Source organism: Peromyscus eremicus, chromosome X (assembly GCF_949786415.1).
Source record: "Peromyscus eremicus chromosome X, PerEre_H2_v1, whole genome shotgun sequence".
Lineage (NCBI taxonomy): Eukaryota > Metazoa > Chordata > Mammalia > Rodentia > Cricetidae > Peromyscus > Peromyscus eremicus.
In genome coordinates this window covers 97,847,476-97,864,377 of record NC_081439.1, presented here as the reverse complement: position 1 = coordinate 97,864,377, position 16,902 = coordinate 97,847,476, and positions in this window count along the sequence as shown.

Below are 16,902 nucleotides of genomic sequence, written 5' to 3'. Positions count from 1 at the left end.
CATTGAACCAGCAGCCACACAGCTCATGAGAAGGTTGAGTGAATGATGCTCTTCTCTGAATGTATTTCATTCAGAGAGCAATATGGTTTAGGTGAGATTAAAGTGCTTCAAGGGATGGATTACCTTGACCTGGAGCTATTTTTACGATAAGGAAACAAGCTAATGAAACTTGCTTGGTCTGTCATGAGCCATTTATTCTGCACAAACAAGAACAATTTCTTTCTTTTTCTTTTTTTCTAACCAGAGCGTAATACATAGTACTAGCCACTATGTGATCACAGTGAACCAGGTGGAGTTGAGTGTGACTGGAATATATAGTGTAGATGCATGAAATTGTGAAGGAGCAATGTTAGTTAATAACATTTAAGAAGTGATTGTCACAGACAAAATTCCAAATGAAAAGTAGTTATTTTTGATAATAAATAGATCATTTAAAAGAGCAAAGAGAATTTATCTTACTGATAGAATGTTGAACAAAGCCCAGAGTAGACATGGAGGATTGTTGAGCTCTGCTTGTCAGATGGCCAGGCCCTGAGATTGATTTTGTTCAATATGACACTGTTGACACACACACAAAAGGGCTCTTACCTCAAAGGGAATAAGAGATAATTTCTTCTGGAGATGAGTTTCAGTCACCAAGGCCCAGGATTTTGGAGCTAGGTGTTTTAGTTACTGTTCTATTGCTGGGAAGAGACATCATGACCAAAGCCATTTTTATTTCAATAAAAGAAATAATTGAATTGAGGTCTTCCTTACAGCTTTAGAGGGTAAGACTATTACCATCATGGCAAGGAGCATGGCAGCAGGCAGGCAGCGTGCTGTTTGAGAAGTAGCTGAGAGCTTTACATCCTGATCCACAGGCAGCAGGCTTGGGAGGGGCGAAGGGGAGACATGGTATGTGCTCTTGTAACTCCAAAGCCCACCCATAGTGACACACTTCCTCCAACAAGGCTATATCTCCTAATCCTTCTAATCCTTCTCAAATAGTCCACCCACTGGTGACTAAGCATTCAAATCTATGAGCTTATGGGGGCCATTCTCATTCAGACCACCACACTCTGCTCCCCCAGGTACCTATATGGAAGCAGTTTCATGAACTTTTTTTTTGTTTTGTTTTGTTTTTTTTTTTGGTTTTTTGAGACAGAGTTTCTCTGTGTAGCCTTGCGCCTTTCCTGGAACTCACTTGGTAGTCCAGGCTGGCCTCAAACTCACAGAGATCCGCCTGGCTCTGCCTCCCGAGTGCTGGGATTAAAGGCATGCTCCACCACCGCCCGGCTGTTTCATGAACTTTTAAAGTAGCAGAACAAAGAACATCAGAAACTGAGGCAAAGAAAACACTGGGTACATCAGAGAGGCAGTTACAGAAAGATGGGGGAATTTATCCTCCAGGCCTCAAATGCTATGTCTGATGACATTCTTAGCTTTTGGGTTGGTGGGAGATATTGGTCTGCTGAGTTAATAGATTCTAAAAGGTTCTTATCTGTTAGTTACAAAGTGTTAGTTCTGACACAGAGGTGGACAAAGCATGGCCATTCAGAAGACCAAAGCTAAAGTATATTTAGGCCAGGATCTGCAACATTCCAACCTTTCCACATCACTGCTGTTTTAATTAGTCAACAAGTCTGGCATTCTCATCCACAACACTTATCTTTTTGTATGGTGTTTCATTTGATTTTATTTGTTTGAAACAGGGTCTGATTATGTAATGTACACGGCCTCCAACTCACAGTCCTTTGCTGCAGTCTCCTAAATGCTGTGACTTGCCTATGCCTTGTGATCCTTTTTTATCTGCTTGTATTGTAGACTTGTCACAAGGACCAAAACAATAACAGATATTCTAGCTCTTCGATAATCTTTAACTGCCGGATAGATAAAACCCCCATACACATGCATGTGCGCACACACACACACACACACACACACACACACACACACGTCACCAGATCCCACCTTTACACCTTGTAAAGCTATCACTTTGCTATTTGTAGTTTTCTGGCCTAACTGAAAAGCAGTATCTATCCTTTCCCCAAGAGACTGTAATCTACAATCTGTTTTACAGTCTACTGTCACTTTAGTGTAATGGGCACTTGTATCTCTCAATCTGATTATCAGAATATTGAAACAATGAACTCCAAAGAAATGGGAATTTCCTCAGGCATCTCATGCTGGGAGAAGGAAAGACCTTAGCCAGAAGGGAAACTTGTCTCCAGAAAACAGATGTCACACAGTTCTACATAACTTGTCAGACCACAGTATATGATGAGACTGAAGCCTAGACACTGATGGGCCAGAGGTGAGTGGGACCACTTCTTGACTAGAACTGCTTAGATGTACAAATCCTTGTCCTTCCTTCTATTTCAGTGGTTTTCAACCTTTCTAATGCTGTGACCCTTTAATACAGTTCCTCATGTTGTGGTGACCCCCAGCCATAAAATTATTTTCATTGCTACTTCATAACTGTAATTTTGCTACTGTTATGAATTGTAATGTAAATATCTGTGTTTTCTGATGGTCTTAGGTGACCCCTGTGTTTTCAAACCGTGGGTTAAGAACAACTGCTTTATTTAAACTTTAATCTTGCTTCAGGACCAAAAGATGGACTTGGCCTGCATACTGTGATGGTTGTTGAATCTCTTTGTCCCTTTTCCCAATGTGGCCACATTGAATAAGCCCTTATTTTGCACCTTACACTATTAATTTGACTCTTTAATCCTCTTATTGGGGATGGGTGGGAAGACCTGGTTTAGGGCACAAGATGTGCCCCACTCTGTCTTCAAAATTCTTTTTTAATGTCTTCTCCTTCTCCCCTGCTCTTAAATTGCCAAAACTCCCTATTAATTATTGAATCAACTGTGTATTAGTTGGCCTGATACTCAAAAGTCTTCATGACCTAACTCCTACCAAGTTTTTATCTGCATTCTCTACTCTCTTTATATCCTTGTATACTCTATGCAACTTATCTCTTGAAATTATTCTCTGAAATTATATCATATTTTCTTAGAGATTTTGGGGCGTTGCCACTTCCACATCTTTACTTTTAGTTTTCAAGCACCAAGACCCAATGATTCAATATTTTTACCATGTGTGAGGCTGTGTATTTGAGCTCCAGCAGAGAGAGAGAGGTGATATATCTGAGGATTCAACTGAAATTCCATTTTCTCTCACAAAACTTTGTCTCCTTTGTGGACTTCTGTTTGCAATGATAGGCTCAAGGGGATTCAAGCACTATGTGGTGGTTGAGTAAGATGATATCATTGCCAACTCCATTCTAAGCTGTAATTTTATGATAAAACACAAGGAGTGAATATTCCTGTTCTGGGATACCAAACAATGCTTTAAATTTATCTATATCCCAGACTCTCTTCTTCCTTCCTAGAAACTCCATTCCCCCTTGAGTTTCTCCTGTGTTCATTCATACTGGCAAGACAACCTCTCAATTCCGCCAAAGAGGCAGCAACATTGGGAACACTTATTGCAGCAGATAGGATGTGTGTCAACATAGCTATGAAAAAAATGGTGCCAGTCTGTTGGTCTGGCACACACTACCACAGAATGTTTTGAATCATTATGATTAGTCTTGCATCTATTCTACTAGCACTCTCTGCCATTAGTCAACTACTGTCTTACTTATCTCTTTTCTTAAAAAAAAAGTGTGTGTGTGTGCACGCGTGCGCACCTAAGTGTATATGAACCACATGCAGACAGGAGACTGCAGAGGTCAGACGAGGGCATTGGATCCCCTGGAACTGGAATTATGAGTGCTTTAGAGATACAATGCAGGGTCTGGGAACAAAACTCAAGTCCTTTGCAAGAATAGTAAGCAAAATCTGAGCCATCTCTCTAGCTCATCTGACTTGTTCAAATTAATATCTTCCTTTATGGACGTTAAGCTCTTTTAGGGCAAGGACTTTATTTTGTTGTCCATAGAAACTACTAGTATTCATCCAATGCTTACTGTGCTGAATTCACAGTTAATGACTTAGGAAGTTTTGAGCAAAAGATAGAGAAAAAAGGATTTTTCGATCTTTATACATCCATTGTGACATCAGCCTTTGTGTCTCTTCTCTTTGTGACTAGACAATGACTAGTCTTTCACTGTGAAGGAAGGACTTTGATTTGCGCCAGAGAAGCACATGGCTTTGAACAGTCAGTCCAACTCAAACAGGGAAAAATTATCAATAAACCGTAGCAGCCATGAACCTTTTACTAGGAACCAATATGACACACTACTGCACCAAAGTCTCCAAAGCATCAATGGGGTACAGCAATCTGAATATTTGAGCTCATCATCAACCTGACTGTAATGGAGGGAAACACCAGGATGAGAAAGAGGACCCCAATGGAGCCTGTTTTGTACAGTCTGGGAGTGCCTGGAAGAGAAGCTACAGATGGCATGGAGACTATTGATAAGGGATTCATTAGGTAATACTGGTGTTCTGATTGTACTTATAGTTCTGCCCATTGTACTTACAGTTCTGGCTTTCTCTTTTCCCTCTGTTCTCCTTTGTCTTCCCATATGCCTCTCTCTCTTCATTCATCTCTACCTCCTGTTCTGGGGTTAAAGGATATGCCAAGGTAACAAGGATCCTTTTGTTTAGAATAAAACTATGGTAACTTCTCTGAGGCAGGATGATTTGAATAATTAAATTTTTATATGAGGCAGAATCTTTCACATAGAAATAATAGTGAGGAGTCCTCAAACTGTTGAGATATCAACTCGTACAATCAGCACATAATAGACACAGGCAGAATGCTGGGTCAAGCCAGAATTTGAGAGAATACACTTAATTTTAACATAATTGTTAGAGCCAAAAACAAAAGGGCTGGTCATGAGAATGGAACCTCTGGTTTGGTAAGAGATCCAACATCCCAGTTGGGCTAGGTCAATTACCTTGGCTTTAGGGACCACCTTTATGAATGTGGGCACACCTTAAGCCCTGCTAAAGAAATAGGAAGAACAGTTCTTTAATGAGATACTGTACTTTGCCTTCCCAGAATCCTCACCACTAGTGTAGAAGTTTCTGAGCTGCAGCTATGTAAGAGTCCTAAGTCTGCCTGCTTTTCTAACCTAACTTTTCCTTTTCTTCTTTTGAGCTCTCTTCGAAGCATGCTTTCATTAACACTCTGGGCTTTTCCCCTAGAGTATATCTTTCTCTAAAACCTCCCTCCCTGCCACATGGCTGCTTGTCTGTCATGTGTTTGACTTCAAGGCCAACTTAAATGCCATGGTTTTTCCCTTCTCTCCTCCTTTCTCCTCTTCCTGGTAGCTACTGAAGTTTACAGCTTGCCTGCCTTGGAAATTGTTTTTTAAAAGCTAATAAAATTGTCCTTGAGTTTTCCATTAAGTCCATTATTAAATTCTTTTATTAATGAGACTAAGAACTCCCAAAGAGGACCCATATTTCCCCTGTATCATAATCAGTGCTGCTAAAGGAGGGGATAAATCAGTGCAGAATGGATAGTTAGCAAGGATGCCTAGAGTGGCCAAGGCTGGAAGGATTCATAAACATCCTGGGAGGCATGCAGTTTCTAGGCAGAAGGGGATTGGGTTAACTGAGGAGCAGGCTGTACTGTGACCTGGGTAGAAAACCTTGATAAGCAGCATCTTTGCGGTCCTCAGAGTTCAAGTATGCCCTGAAATTTTTTGATATTAAATTCTGCTCTGTGTTATCTTAATGTCAGCATGAGATTTGGACAATACACACATGACCACCATCACCCTGTCCTTATTAAGTAATCGACTATACATGAACATTTGGCTCTTCTGGTTTCTCTGGCAATCTGTCTGCTCAATTGGTAGCATGAGTCACTCCTCTTGAGTATGTTGCATGGAATACAGAAAGGATTTTATTTTTGTACTTGCAAAGTTGAGGAATAAGCTCTGCATCATAGTGTATTTGGTTAAGGCTTCCAGAAAAGCCTTGTGGCTAGTTGGCTTATCAACATTTGCCTTCAACAATCCATCTCAGCCAGGGGTGATAACACGTGCTTGTAGTCCCAGCAGTTAGGGAGTAAAGGTAGGAGGCTCAGGGTTCAAGGTCATCATCCTGTATTTAGCAAGTTTAAAGCCAGCTATTTGAGACTGTCAAAACACAACCCATCTCATCCCCTCTCTCATCTGATGACAAGAAAGGGAGTTCACTAGCTCTGTGCCACCCCACGGCTAGCCGTGCAGAAATCTGAGATTTCAGCAAATGTCTCTTCTATGTGCTCACCCCCATCCGCTCCTGTGGAGGGGTGCTTGTTCCTCTTGTTTGCCCATTTCCTCTTGCATATTGAAAATGCCTCAGCTGTGTTTGTGTTGTTTCCTTCCTTCAGTTCAGAGCAATCTGTTCAATTTGAAGAGCCAGCAGCTTCTACAATGTGCTAAAAAACAGGGCCTGAGTAACAAGAAACTTTGATTTTTCCCCTGTGGCAAACATCTCACGGATGCTTGCCAGGTTAGGAGCAATTAAGTTACTTTAGGCCAGTGTGACTTGCCCTGCTCGTCTGCTACCATCTTCTCTCTTTAAGCCATTGCTGTAAGAAGAACAATGTACTTTTTGCTTATTGTTTCCCCATCTTTTGAGTTATTATTATCATCGTAGTGTTTCATTAGTTGTGCTATTCAAAATCCTGCACTATCTAATAGAATTTACATTAACTGTTGTGATCAACATTTATACCTGAAACAAAGGTCTTCTATTTAGAGACAATATTTGACATTGTGGATCGAATTGGGTCCTCACAAAATTCTTGCATTGAAGTTCTACCCTAAGTACTTCGAAATGCAGATTATCTGAAAATAGGGGGAATAAAGGTGTAGTTAGTTAAGGTAAGGTAATACTGGTGTGAGATAGATCTAATCCATGTGACCAGGCCCCTCATTAGAAAGAAATATGGAGATAGACATGTATATGGAGACCACTATATAAAGATAATGCATAAATTGGGGTGCTGTATCTATAAGCTGAGAGGCAAAGAGTTATTGGAAAAGCACCAGAAGCCAGGCCACACACAGAACAGTTATTTTGGCAGGCAGATTGATGTTGGACCTCTAGTGTCCTGACTTATGAGACAATCATTTGTTTCTTTAAACTGCCCACCTTGTGATTCATTATTTATGGCAAATACTTGATCTATGGTCTAGAATCTCAGCTAAATATATTTCATAGCGTGAGGTAAACAGATTATGAACTCAAGTTATTGTATATTTTTTGGTGGAATTCTGACCCTCTAAAGGTTACATACAGAAGACTAAAACTTATGTCTCTAGAGCAGGCCCAAGCCAACCAAAGCTGAGAAGGGAAGGAGTAACAATCAAAAATAAATATGTATAAAAGTGTTTCAAGGAAACTGATTACCTTTTTAAATTTTATTTTAAGTGTATGGGTACCTTATCTACATATAGGTGTGTGTGCTATGTGTGTGCAGTGTCCACAGATCTAAAAAGAAGGTATCAGATCCACTGGAGCTGGAGTTATAGATGGCTGTAAGCTGTATGTGGATTCTGGAAATCGAACTCAGGTTCTGTAGAAGAGCAGCCAGTGCTCTTAACCACCAAGCCATCTCTTCAGCCTCATGTATACTAATTAAAAAATAAGACAAACGAGAGTGTACAAATTTTCTTTTACATGTGCAGAAAGTAGACTCCTAGTTTCTCCTCCTCTTGATCACAAGAAACTGTGTGCTTGTTCTAGTGTAAGTGAACAACCCCAAACATGTATGGTTTGGTTATATAGCTTGGGAGTAACTCAGCCCTGCTATGTGCAATGTGTAAATATATTTGCTCCATTATCAGTTCTATCAAATGAGGCATCTTAAGAAAGGCCTATTAAGAGGGATTTAACTTGTTAGTGTTTGTACTCTTCACCCAAAGGGTCCTTCCAGGAGCTTTAAGGTGAAACAACTCAGCATATCAGTGTGGAGTGATCAACATCCTCCCAAGAGCTTGCAGTTTACCAAAGGCCTCTTCTCTAGCTGGTACATAAGGACCAACCCTTGCTTTTTCTACTGCTGGTACTTAGCCTCTTACCACCCTAAGTCTGGCACCTCAGCCGCAGGCATCTGATAATTTCACTCTTTGCTTTCTAGCCATGGGTATCCATGGCAGCAACATTGGAAACAGAGACAAGTGCCAGAGGCTTTCTCAAGCCAGGCTGCTCTTGCCAGAGGCCAGCCAACAAGGGCAAAGCTTGCCTAGCTTGTAGCCAAAACACTGGATGGATCTGTTTCAATTGGAAAGTCTTTCCAGGAACCAGAAACTATATCTGGCCTGTGTGGTCTTAAGGGGCTTATTTTTGCAAAGTTAATCCTTGGATTAACAGTCAAAGTTCAGAGAAGATGTGTTGTTGGTAGGATGACCCCATTTCCTAAATCAAAACTTGGTTAGGGGTATAATCTTTGGTTTTATGAAGGGCATTTATATACATCAAAAGCTTTTGCACATATTAAAATAATGTTTAGTTAATGACATTTCCTATAAAGAATAGATATTTGAAATTATATAAAATGAAGGCAGACAAGAATAATTCACAACAAATATTTCTTGACCACCAACTATGTACTGAATGCTATTCTTAGTATTTGAAATATATCAGGGCAAAAATAACCACTCAGATACTTGGCCTCGTGAATTTTACATTCTAGAAGCAGGGCCTTCTATCACCAAATCTTCAAACCTACCTAAAGTGGTTTTTCTTCTAATCAAGTGTGGAGGCCCAAATTATTCAGGGTCAGATAATCTGGGCTTGGTTTACCCAGTAGGGCTGCATAATGGGATGATTTGACCATGGACGTGGTTACCAGGTGTTTTGTAGGGTCTACACTTGGCTGTATGTTATTGCTTTGATCTTACAAGGGCGAAGTCTTTTGCCCCGCCCCTTGGCATTGTTATAAAAAGCCCTTTTGAGGAGACAATAAAGGATAAGGCTGGTTGCTATTGACCCAGACCCTCCCGAAGCTATCCTGTTTTTCTGTCTTTTTTCTTGTCCTCTAGGTCTATCTTTCTATCTGATATTTTCTCATTCCTCTCTCCTACACCTAAGAACCCTTCGCCGGGCGGTGGTGGCGCACGCCTTTAATCCCAGCACTCGGGAGGCAGAGCCAGGCGGATCTCTGTGAGTTCGAGGCCAGCCTGGGCTACCAAATGAGTTCCAGGAAAGGCGCAAAGCTACACAGAGAAACCCTGTCTTGAAAAACCAAAAAAAAAAGAACCCTTCAAAAGGTGGGAGCAGGTCAGAGCTGGACTCCCACAGGCTCCCACAATCAAGATCATTTCAGTTATCAGCCTTTTATTAAACAAGTGTTGAAGAAACTAGCTACTACAGTTTTATTTCTGTATGCCATATGGGAGACACTGAACAGAACATCTGGCAGTTGACTCTGTGTAAGATTTGTCTGACATAGAATTGATTTTAGATATTTGTTCCATGTACACTTGTTAAGATCCAGCAGTGAAAAAAGAGCATTGTATTTTTTCTGGTTATCTGTCTATACTCCTTTTAGAGTTTCATTACCTAAGTCTTTTGAAGTGAGTGGACATTGGTGGCATTGAACTATAGATTTTGAAGTAGTCAGTACCACTCCTAGATCTCCAAGTCCAGTTCCATGCACTGAGAAATTGGTTTCCTGTATGTATGTGGTTGCCATTATCTACTTTTTCCATATGCTTAATATGCAGTACCAACCAGTACCTGACATGTGAGAGGTTGTTAAATATTTGTGGAGTAAGTGACTATTCTTGTTTGCTTTTCTACTGACATGATAACCAAAAGTGTGTTAGAGGAGGAAAGGGTTTATTTCAGCTTATACTTCACATCACAGTCCATCACTAAGGGAAGTCAGGGCAAGAACTCAAGCAGACACTGTTGTTTTTACTCTTTTGGGGGGCCCATCACCCAGCTCCCAAATAAATCACACATGGAGGCTTATCTTAACTATTAATGCCTGGCCTTAGCTTGGCTTGTTTCTTGCCATTTTTCCTTAAGTTAAATTATCCTGTCTACCTTTTTTCTCTGGGCTTTTCCCATTCTCTCACTTCTGTAAATCTTACTCTTACTCCATGGCTTGCTGTGTAGCTGGGTGGCTGGCCCCTAATGTCCTCCTCCTTCTCTGACTCCTAGGTCTCCCTCTCCCAGATTTCTCCTTCTATATGTTCTCTCTGCCTGCCAGCCCTGCCTAGCCTTTCTCCTGCCTCACTATTGGCCGTTCAGTTCTTTATTAGACCATCAGGTGTTTTAGACAGGCAAAATATCACAGCTTCACAGAGTTAAACAAATGCAACATAAACAAAAGTAATGCACCTTAAAATATTATTCTTCAACAAGACACTAAAGAAGAAACCATGGAGGAACGCTGCTCACTGGTTCACTTCCTGGCTTGTTTCTACCTGGTTTTGTTATACTTCCCAGGACATTCTGCTTGAGGGATAGTTCTGCCCATAGTGGGATGAACTCTCCCATGTTAATGAATAATCAAAAAATATCCCCACAGACCTGGCCATTGGCCAATTTGATCAAGTCAGCTCTTTAATTGAGGTTCCCTTTTTCCAGATGACTCTAGGTTGTATCCAAGTTAGCAATAGAAACTAACCAGTATGATGGCTGAAAAAAATAAGTAAATGGATGAAATAATGAATTAGTAAATGGCCAGATGACAGCTAGATTTGTTAACCTGGGAACTATTTACCAGCTCTTAAAGTATTCATGGAAAAGAACATTTTAAGGTTTATATTTAGCTAATTTTTTAAACACTTACTTTATTATTGTTTCTTCAGAATTTAACACTTGAGTACTGTATATCACTTCTGCCCCATTGTCTCATCCTCCAACTCCTTCTGTGTCCCCCCAATTCATTATTGTTACTTATATATGCATGCATATGAGTATATAAATACAACTTGCTGAGTCCTTTTAGTGTTGTTATATGTACATGTGTTTAGGGATGACCACTTGAAATTGGATAATCTATAATCTATTAAGGAGCTTCCACTGCAAATACTGTAGCTGTTTATCTAGTGATGAAATGTGTTTATATATTTAATGCATACATGCACAAAATTATATACATTACATGAATGTTTTTAGTAAACAAAACATCTTTTCCTATGGCTTTAAAAATTATTTTTAGAATTCTTTATCCCTCCTCCTTCCCACTCTCAGGATTTTTCTTCTTCCCCATATTCAGAAAAGTATCCCCTATCTCCCAACCCCACCCTCACATCTCTCCACCCCTGTTTTTCCCTTCTCCCCTTCATAGCACCTGAGTTCTACTGTCCCTTCTGTATATCTCCTTTTAATGACAAAAGGTCTGAACACAGGGAAAATGCCCCCCATCGTCAAGCTTCTCTCATGGAGGAGTTGTGGTGACAATAACAATGAGTTGCTATGGTCAAGACCTGGAATCAATTTCTAAGACTGAATAGGATTCTATATCTAGTTCACTCATTCAGTGCTTCTCAAAGTTCAGTGTGCATCAAAAATACTGAGAATCTAGTTGAAACAAAGTATCTCCATTATATCTGGGCCCCATTTCAAGTGGAGCTTAAGAACTTAAATTTTTTTAGTTTATTTATTTAAAAAAAGGGTTTTGCTTTTTACATACCAATCCTAGTTCCCCCTCCCTGCCCTTCTCCCGCCCCCCACTCCCCTGAATCCAGTCCCCCATCCACTCCTCAGAGAGGGTAAGTCCTCCTTTGGAAGTTAACAAAGTCTGGCATACTAAGTTGAGGCACGACCAAGCCTCTACCCCCTGTGTCAAGGCTGAGAAAGGTATCCCACCCTAGGGAATGTGTTCCAAAAAGCCATTTCATGCACCCAGGCTAAGTCCTGGTCCCACTGTCAGGGGCTCCCCAAACACATCTAGCCACACAACTATCACACACATTCAGAGGGCTTAGCTTTTGGTCTCATGCATGTTCCCCAGCTGACAGGCCAGAGTCTATGAGCTCCCACCAGCCTGGGTCAGCTGTCTCTATTGTTTTCCCCATCATGATCTTGACCTCACTTACTCCTGTGATCTCTCCTGCCTCTCTTCAACTGAAGGCTAGGAGCTCAGATCAGTGCTTCATTTTGGATCACTGCATCTGGTTCCATTAGTTTGTAGGTTCTATGATAACAATTAGGGTAGTCACTAATATCATTACAAGGAAAGGTAAGTTCAAAATGACTCTGAGATACCATCTTATAACTGTCAGAATTGCTAAGAGCAAAAATGCTAACAACAGCCAAGGTTGGAGAGTATGTGGAGTAAGGGGAACACTCCTCCACTGCTGGTGAGAGTGCAAACTTGTACAACCATTCTGGAAATCAGTCTGGCAGTTTATCAGAAAATTAGAAATCAATCTACCTCAAGACCCAGCCATACTACTATTGATCATATACCCAAAAGATGCTCAATCATGCCATAAGGTCACTTGCTCGACCATGTTCATAGCAGCGTTATGCATAATAGCCAGAACCTGGAAACTACATACATGCTCCTCAACTGAAGAATGGATAAAGAAAATGTGGTACATTTACACAAAAGAGTATTACTCAGCGGTAAAAAACAAACAAACAAACAAACAAACAACAAAAAACCAATGACATCATGAAATTTGCAGGCAAATGGGTGAAACTAGAAAGAATCATCCGGAGCTAGGTAACCCAACCCAGAAAGACAAGCACGGTATGTACTCACTCTTAAATGCATATTAGACACAAAGCAAAGCATAACCAGGTTATAATCCACAACCCCAGAGAAGCTAGGTAAAATTAATGACCCTAAGATGGACACACATGGAGAGTCCCAGGAAGGAAAATAGTTAAGATCTCCTAGGTAAATTGGGAGGGGGATAGAAGGGAAGGGATGGGGAATGGGAACAAGAGGGACTGAGATAGCTGAATGAAAGGAGGGACGGAGGGAAAGCAATGAAAGAGATATATGGGTAGAGGGAACTATTAGGGGGTTAGGGAGAAACATGGTGCTAGGGAAATTCCTAGGAATCCACAAGGATGATACCAACTAAGATTCCTAGCAATAATGGGGAAGGACTTAAAATTTTAAGAAATTACCAGGTAATGCCAATGCTGCTGATCTGTGGCCTTTTGTGAAAAGCATAGCTCCATAATCAATACTGATGACAGTTAGGCACATATGCTCTTGCAAGCAATCAAATCCCAGTTCTACCTCCTTATCATTGGCCCCAATCTTTTACCTTTCTGAGTTGTAAAATTGAAATAATAGTAGCACCCACTTTCTAAGATTGTCATAGAGACATGATAATGCATTTAGAAATAACATAACACTAGGAGCTAGTGCCAAATAATTATGAAGCATTATCATTTATTTGTTTACTAATAGGTTGGCAAATATTAGACTTTCAATTACGTATCCAAATGAAGAAGCCAGAGTAGGTTGAGAAGCTAAAATGGAGAATTTTGAGTTAAAAAATTCTTATTTAGGGGCTGGGAGGTAGCTCAGAGGTAAAGAGCACTGGCTGCTCTTATAAATGAGCCAGGTTTGGGTCCCAGCACCCACATGGAGGCTCACAACTATCTATAACACCAATTCCAGGGAATCCAGCACCTCCTTCTGGCCTCTGTGAGTACCAGGGACATACACGATATAGAGACAAGCATACAGACAAAACATCCATATACATAAAATTAAAATTTTAAAATCTTTTTACACTTAATATTTAATATTCAACCTAAGGTTGAAGCAGGTTCTTGCATAATTCTGAAAGTGAATGATGATTCTAGAACAGCAAAGTTGTTTGCTGGTCTTTTTTTGACACCAAATGTATCTTGATGGATATTCAACAGACTGAATTTTGTAAGGGATCTAAATGTCGGGAGTTGATGGGGATATTGCAGCTTATGTATGAATTAGAATGGAAAATATGATGTTAAATGTCTTTAGTTTAGTTTTGTCATCCATTGTCCAATGAGCAAAGCAAGTCCATTGCTTAAATATTGCTGTGGTTCTATTTCAAATCTACATTCATCAAAAGCTCATTAGTTTTGTGTGAAATGGTTACTCTCCTTCTCTTAGAGATATGCTTATTCTTGTTCTTTCTCTTACTCTTACTTCTTTTTCATATGCCTCTATGTTCAGTGCCTCTAAAACATGGTCCAAGGACTGTTTACATGGACTGTCCACAATCACTTTAGCTGCTCAGTAAGAATAGACATTAATGTGCCTTGACTCAGACGTAGGAAATCAGGATTCCTGAGATGTGAGATCAGAAAATGTATCGTTTTTAAAGGATTCTAGGAGTAGGGAGGTAGTTCACATGTTTAGCATTTGTAAGACCTTGTGTTTGATACCTAGTGCCTTCAAATAATTCCAGTCTCTTTGGTACACGTTAGAGATTGCCCATTGTATATGGACAATGATGGATGTCATATTGGTCCTTCATGATTAATCATTAGGAGAAGCCAGGATATTGACTTCAGGAACTCCAGGCATTTCATGGGTCTAAAATCCAGCCTTGTAGTCTGACTGCAGAAATAAACAGCTATGGATGGACACACATTTCAACATTACTATTAATTATTACAATAGCTATTTTGATATGTGCAAAGCTGGATGCTTTGAAGACAAAAAAATTGGAAAGCAATATGAATCTTGGTTTCTGGTAGCTCATTTTGAACTTGTGTAATCCAGACTCACATTCCCCACTGTGTGTGTGTGTGTGTGTGTGTGTGTGTGTGTGTGTGTGTGTGTGTGTTTAATAAAATTGAATAAGTGTTCCTGGAGTTTATTTTCCAGATTAAATTGCCATGATCCACTATGTGATCTATTTGAGTAAACTTCCATAGCCAATAAACACAAGCATACTTTATAAATTGGGAGAAAAAGAAGTTATTAATTGTAAGTCAAACAGGTCAGGATCAGTGCCCAACCTATGGAAGGACACCAGTGACAAGGAGCTATTATAATTCTGTGCTAGGTGTTTCTGCATGACATTTTAGAAATGCTGAGAGCTTCTCACTCTGTTGGCCTAACCTAATAACCCTGGTTTTTTAATTTGCCCCTCACTGTGCACCTTGCTCTGTCATCTCCTGCTTCTGATAACTGATGTACATCCAGAGTCACTTACTGTACTTGTCATTTTCTTGCCAACTATACTTATTCATGAAGAATAATCAGCTTCATTGTCCGCACCAATTTCATTTCTATTGACGTGATAAAAACCTGACAAAGAGCAACTTGAAAGAGAAAACGTTTATTTTAGCTTACAATTCCAGATTACTATCATTGAGGGAGAGTCAAGGTGGCTAGAACATGAAGCAGCTAGTCATATCTATAGTCAAGAGAAGAAAGAGAGAATGAACACATGCATGCTTGCCAGTGCTCACCTGTATCTCCCCTTTTTACTCATTTCAAGGTCCAGACCACAAAATGGTGCCACATACATTCAGAGTGGGTCTTCCTATTTCAATTGACTGAATTAAGAAAATCCCTTACAGCTATACTTACAGACCAGCACAAGCCAGGCAAGTCCTTTATGACTCTTCCTAGGTCATTCTAGATCATATTATTTGACAAATCTAACCATCACATTATCTGTCTCTCGGGTCTATAGATGTACATGCCCATTATACCCTTCTCACAATATAAAAATTTGGTATTGAAATATAAGACTTGGTAACCCATTTGCTCAATCATAGTGCAGCTCTTTGAGAAATATATTAATGTTAAGATTAATTTTGGCTAGGCTTGGTGGCACAAGCCCGTAATACCAGCTACTTGAGAAGCTAATATTAGAGGATCAGAAATTCAAGCCCTACCTGTACTATAGCCAAGGCTGGCTTGGGTGATTTGGTGAGAACATGTCTCAAAATAAAAACATGAACATTTATATGTGTGACGCTTTAGTGTAGTGGTTTGATTGAGAATGGCCCTCATAGGCTCATATATTTGAAGGCTTGGTCACGATTAGGAGGTGTGGCTTGTTGAAAGAGGTGTGTCACTGGACTTTGAGGTTTCCAAATCCCTTGCCAGGATCAGTCTTTCTCTCTCTACCTGCTGCTTATGGATAAGGTGTAAGCTCTCAGCTACTGCTCTAGCACCATGCCTGCCTGTTTGTTGCCTTGCTCTACTCATGATCATGGACTCATGCTCTGAAATTGCAAGCAAGCCCCCAATTAAATGCTTTCTTTTATAAATTGCCTTGGTCTCTTCACAACAGTAGAACAGGAACTAAGACACCTAAGTTCCATTCTCTTGACAAGAAGGAAGAAGGAGGGAACAATCAACACTGAAATCGGCAAGATAAGCAAGTCAGCAATTCTCCAACAACAGTGTCATCCATAGCTGACAAGCTGGCAAGTACAGCCATGTGACCTGGGTTTTGCTATCAAAGATTCCACATTTGCATGACCTTAGTTCCTAAAGTGTAGGGAGATAAAGAAAATTAACATTCATTGAGCATTTACCTAAATTTGAGTGGAGATTGATCTGGTTGTTAAGATGTTTGGAAATTGCTATATTTTTACTTTCTAATGGCCACAAATCATCTCCTTCAAAGACAAAGCTTACTTTATCAAGCAATTATCTGGGACAACATCATTAAAAGCAGAAACTCAACAGATAAACATAATTACTCCAGACAGACCTTGATCTTTAAACTCTGGTGCTCTGTGATTTGGTGTTTATTACATATTTCCTGCTCACTAGAGTTCCTAAAACAAACATATTAGGACCAATTAAGGAGAACAAAACCAAATCACTGTTGTGTGATTCTTAGTAAATATTGAAATTATATTTGTTTCTGGGTCTCTGTCACTTGATGCTCTTGATTGATGTGAAATCAAATTAGCCTTGTGTCCAAGTGCTGCTTAAGAATTCATTCTACCTCCATGGAATTCACAAGACACTTCGTGATGAGAATGAGGGACGCTGGGAAAAGGTTTGGGGAAAGATGGTAGTTCT